Here is a 6,000-nt window from a genome sequence, read left to right as displayed (position 1 = left end):
GTGTGTGTGTGTGTGTGTGTGTGTGTGTGTGTGTGTGTCTGGTGTGTTGAGGGCGAGAGAGAAGTCAGGGATGATTCCTAGGTTACTTGGTTTATGGTGTTCTCATTCCTAAAATGAGGAACACAGCAGGTTTGGCGGGGGGGCGTTAGTGATGAGCTTGGTTTTGAATGTTGATTACGAAGTCTACTTTAAGGACTTGCAAGTGGAAATGTCCAGTCAATGGCTGGATACGGAAATATGGGGTTCAGAAGAAAGAGCCAAGGTGAAGAACAGTCCTTGCCAATGGCCTTTGTGTTTATTTGCTTTTAGTTGCTTGGTTTCACTACATTTCATCAACAGAGGCAGAGATTAAAGTCAGTGTTTTACTCAACAGTGTTTCTCTCCCAGCATGTGTACATACCTTTTAATTATCTTGCTTTATGTATTATTAAATATAGGAAGTTGTGCTTAGATATCATGGGCTTAATTTAAAATGACAGAAGCAAAAGACAAGTTAAAGTTGCTATGTTTCCCTTTAATACCTTTAAAGTTTTCATTTATTAAAAGGAAATTCAAAAGAAGTGTTTGTGTTCTTTTCCGGAAGATGTACTTCTGGAACTTGTCCAACCTTGAGGCAATTTCTTGATATGGTGTCAAAAGGGAGAATAGATGGAAGTTTTAGCCACAGCAATCAGAGAAGAAAAGGAAATAAAAGGAATCCAAATTGGAAAAGAAGAAGTAAAGCTGTCACTGTTTGCAGATGACATGATCCTATACATAGAGAACCCTAAAGGTGCTACCAGAAAACTACTAGAGCTAATCAATGAATTTGGTAAAGTGGCAGGATACAAAATTAATGCACAGAAATCTCTGGCATTCCTATATACTAATGATGAAAAATCTGAAAGTGAAATCAAGAAAACACTCCCATTTACCATTGCAACAAAAAGAATAAAATATCTAGGAATAAACCTACCTAAGGAGACAAAAGACCTGTATGCAGAAAATTATAAGACACTGATGAAAGAAATTAAAGATGATATAAATAGATGGAGACATATACCATGTTCTTGGATTGGAAGAATCAACATTGTGAAAATGACTCTACTACCCAAAGCGATCTATAGATTCAATGCAATCCCTATCAAACTACCACTGGCATTTTTCACAGAACTAGAACAAAAAATTTCACAATTTGTATGGAAACACAAAAGACCCCGAATAGCCAAAGCAATCTTGAGAACGAAAGAAGGAACTGGAGGAATCAGGCTCCCTGACTTCAGACTATACTACAAAGCTACAGTCATCAAGACGGTATGGTACTGGCACAAAAACAGAAAGATAGATCAATGGAACAGGATAGAAAGCCCAGAGATAAACCCATGCACATATGGACAGCTTATCTTTGATAAAGGTGGCAGTAATGTACAATGGAGAAAGGACAGCCTCTTCAATAAGTGGTGCTGGGAAAACTGGACAGGTACATGTAAAAGTATGAGATTAGATCACTCCCTAACACCATACACAAAAATAAGCTCAAAATGGATTAAAGACCTAAATGTAAGGCCAGAAACTATCAAACTCTTAGAGGAAAACATAGGCAGAACACTCTATGACATAAATCAAAGCAAGATCCTTTCTGACCCACCTCCTAGAGTAATGGAAATAAAAACAAAAATAAACAAATGGGACCTAATGAAACTTCAAAGCTTTTGCACAGCAAAGGAAACCATAAACAAGACCAAAAGACAACCCTCAGAATGGGAGAAAATATTTGCAAATGAAGCAACCGACAAAGGATTAATCTCCAAAATTTACAAGCAGCTCAATAACAAGAAAACAAACAACCCAATCCAAAAATGGGCAGAAGACCTAAATAGACATTTCTCCAAAGAAGATATACAGACTGCCAACAAACACATGAAAGAATGCTCAACATCATTAATCATTAGAGAAATGCAAATCAAAACTACAATGAGATATCATCTCACACCAGTCAGAATGGCCATCATCAAAAAATCTAGAAACAATAAATGCTGGAGAGGGTGTGGAGAAAAGGGAACCCTCTTGCACTGCTGGTGGGAATGTGAATTGGTTCAGCCACTATGGAGAACAGTATGGAGGTTCCTTAAAAAACTACAAATAGAACTACCATATGACCCAGCAATCCCACTACTGGGCATATACCCTGAGGAAACCAAAATTCAAAAAGAGTCATGTACCAAAATGTTCATTGCAGCTCTATTTACAATAGCCCGGAGATGGAAACAACCTAAGTGCCCATCATCGGATGAATGGATAAAGAAGATGTGGCACATATATACAATGGAATATTACTCAGCCATAAAAAGAAACGAAATTGAGCTATTTGTAATGAGGTGGATAGACCTAGAGTCTGTCATACAGAGTGAAGTAAGTCAGAAAGAAAAAGACAAATACCGTATGCTAACACATATATATGGAATTTAAGAAAAAAATGTCATGAAGAACCTAGGGGTAAAGCAGGAATAAAGACGCAGACCTCTTAGAGAACGGACTTGAGGTTATGGGGAGGGGGAAGGGTGAACTGTGACAGGGCGAGAGAGAGTCATGGGCATATACACACTAACAAACGCAGTAAGGTAGATAGCTAGTGGGAAGTAGCCGCATGGCACAGGGATATTGGCTCGGTGCTTTGTGACAGCCTGGAGGGGTGGGATGGGGAGGGTGGGAGGGAGGGAGACGCAACAGGGAAGACATATGGGAACATATGTTTATGTATGACTGATTCACTTTGTTATAAAGCAGAAACTAACACACCATTGTAAAGCAATTATACCCCAATAAAGATGTTAAAAAAAAAAAAAAAAAGGGAGAATAGAATAGACACAAATCAGCTTTGGGTGGATTTATGATATACTCTCCCCCTTCGACAGGAGTAGAATCATGTTTAACGATAAGAAGACACTCCAAGGGGCTCAAAAACCTGAGTTTCATCTGGCCCCTAGCCTTCTCTCCATTTCTTTCTCCACTGAAGGTGCTCTCAGTATCCAACTCTACACCAAACCAATGATGGGAATTTTTAGCAAGAGCATCCTTCCTGCGGAAAGCTAGTGGGTGGGTGGGGTCACCAAGATCTGCCTGCCAGCAAAATAAGAGCAAAGGGTTCTCTTCTCAGAGCAGTCTGATGAATATGTGAGACACTAGACAACCACATGGCACAGAAACAAATTCATCCACTATTTCAAAATTGGAGGCATAGTGTCCCTATCACAACTCACCAAGGACAAGCTATGATGCAATTTGTCTGCTTGTTCAAGAGACCAGATTCTCCTGGCAGAACTCTATTTTGTGAGAGATTCCAAAGTTACATGGGACAATGGCATATGCTCTCATTTGACAGGAGAACCTCAGCCCACTTTGTAGGACTGGGGTTGCTCCATCCATCCTCGCTCTTTCCCATCCCACTAACCCCTGGTAATACACATGGAAGCCACTGGACAGAGCTAAGCTAACAGCTTGTTGAAGGACAAACTTCCATTAATTCAGAGCCATGGAGCCTTCACTACACCAGGATTCTTTGGTCACTCTAAGAATTTTTCCAAACTGAGGTGAAATCTGGCTTCAATGAATACTAATATTAGCAGTATTCAACCAGACTCAGATGATGGGTGACTGAAATCTCTAGGGGTTATTTGTGGGAGACAGAGCTCAGTGGTGGGGTCTGTGGAGGTTTGGGGTATAAAAACATACGGAAGGGGGCCATCCCCAGGAGTGAATTCCTTCCCAGAGTTCCCTTCCCAGAGTTCTACGTCCTGGGGAGAGATTATTATAAACTTGAGAACATTCTGGGGACTGTCCTTGGCAGGTCAGGAGTTGGGGATAAAGTGGCACAAAGGCAAGAAATCGTGGGGGAAGCAGGTTGTGGGTAGAAAAGGGGAAGATAAGTATGATCGATAGGTGGCAGGTCCCAACTGTGTTGCTGCTGGATACAGTGGAGAATCATCTATTTACACAAATTATAAATGAGTATCATAGTAGATCTGAGGGCTGATTTTAATGCTAGGAGCCTCCTTTGGCCATGTCTTCCTACTCATTACACAGCCCCCAAAAAGCTGGTATTTCCCCAAATCCAAACCCAGATCAATCACTACCATGTGCTTTACCCTAATGACGACTAACATACCAACAAAGCTGCCCAGCCAATGACCGCCAAAGTAAGCTGAGTATCATGGATAATAATTATATTTGTTAATAATGAGCACCACGCACCTATTCGAATGACAGCCTTCAACAGGAATATAAATATTAATATGCGTCTACTAACTGGTAACATTGAATAATGAAGCATTTGCACTTCAGCACAATTGAAATAATTTATTAGACCAGTATTACTCTTGGTTGTGCAAAATTAGAGTAACTAGTGTGTCCTTATATATAAGTATCAATGTAGACAAATTTACATAACTTCCCCTAAATCTTGATGTTCCAACCCCCCACATGCCAGACTGTAGCTAGAACGGAATTAATTCTTTCTACATCTTTTACTTTCAACTTTCTGAACACCAGCCCCTCTCCCCCAAGTCTTACCCAGTTTTTCACATGAGTCTTCAGGTGTACCACATCTCACACACTCTCCCAACTCACCCTGTTAATTTACCTGCTCACCCACCTGGCCCTTCAGGAGCACTGTCTGACTCTAGACTGCCTGTAAACCACTACTTTCACTAAGGCTGAGAGCCTCCTTCTGGGTTCCCAGTCCTCAGTCTGTTCCTGGGCTGTGTTCCTATCACCAAGGAGACTTAGCAAAGTCACACCCCTCTCTTCTTTCACGCATACCTAAGCATGGATGAGAAGCCATTTCCTTGACCTTCCTCCCCCCAAACACACACACACACGCATGCACACACACACATCATTGAACTTGGGCTGAATCACAGAACAAGACTTTTCTGAAAGCTCTGGATTAATGGAAGGAAATCACAACTCTTTACGACTTGTTCTTAGGCTGCTCCAAAGCCTACAGACCCTTGCCTGTGCTCATGGAGTTCCAGTAAAAGCTGCCTCTAAGCTCACCTGTAGGGCTTCTTCCCTTCCCAATTAGAGAGACAGTTTTCTGGCCAGCCATGGCACAATTTCTAGTCCAGCCCACTCCTGGATGCCTCGTGAAATGAAGCCATATTCTTTCCAACACCTAAGAGTGCTTTAAGCATGTCTAGACTCCTGGGATTAAGGGATAGATCTCCTAGTCCAACCACTTGATCACCCATTAGGGAAGAAACATCTTTCCTCACCTTGGTTTATGCTGGCCTGCCTTCTGCATCTCCCCCTGGCGATTTTCCATTTTTCGGGATGATTGTTAGTGAGAATATTCATTTTCTTATATCAGTAGAAAAGATGCATAAACAGTAGCTGTTCTTTCCTCTCACTCTTCCAAGTCACAAAGAGAAAAGATGACTTCTTTTATTTTTACAGTTCCCAATACTGGGGTTATTCCTTTTAAAATAATACCATGTCCACACCAGACCAGGTTAAACCTCTGAGTCCACTCAATTGAGTTTCCATTTTACAGTCTTTTCTCCAGTGAGAGTTGGAGATCAGGCCTACAAATCCCTGAAATCTCCTTGGTCTCAAAACCTGATGTCCTATGAACAACCAATCAATCAGGATCAACATATTCCCACAACAACCCACCACCCTTTGAAGGCCCAGGGCAACCTAAATCCACACTCATTCACTCACTAAATATTTATTGGGCACAAACTTTGTTCTAAGTCCTGTGCTCATGGTCTACAGAGATGCAACTCTGTCTACATCATAAACAATGTATGAAATATCCCCAGGTTACCCCACCATGCCATACTACTCCAAATCCATCAACTTAAAATATGAACCTCTTGTGATCTTTGCTTCTCAAAGATCTCTACTTCCAATTATGAGATCTTTTTTCCAAGTATAATACTTATTCTGGTGGTTAAAAAAACCAACAGTATATTCTTTCAAAACAGAAAACACTTGTGTCTTTTGAGATGATGGCTTTCT

The sequence above is a fragment of the Aethalodelphis obliquidens genome, unplaced genomic scaffold (assembly GCF_003676395.1).
Source record: "Aethalodelphis obliquidens isolate GAN/ISIS:26980383/991018 unplaced genomic scaffold, ASM367639v1 scaffold2, whole genome shotgun sequence".
Classification (NCBI taxonomy): domain Eukaryota; kingdom Metazoa; phylum Chordata; class Mammalia; order Artiodactyla; family Delphinidae; genus Aethalodelphis; species Aethalodelphis obliquidens.
The sequence above is the reverse complement of the archived record's forward strand: the minus strand, read 5'-3'. Positions refer to the sequence as shown.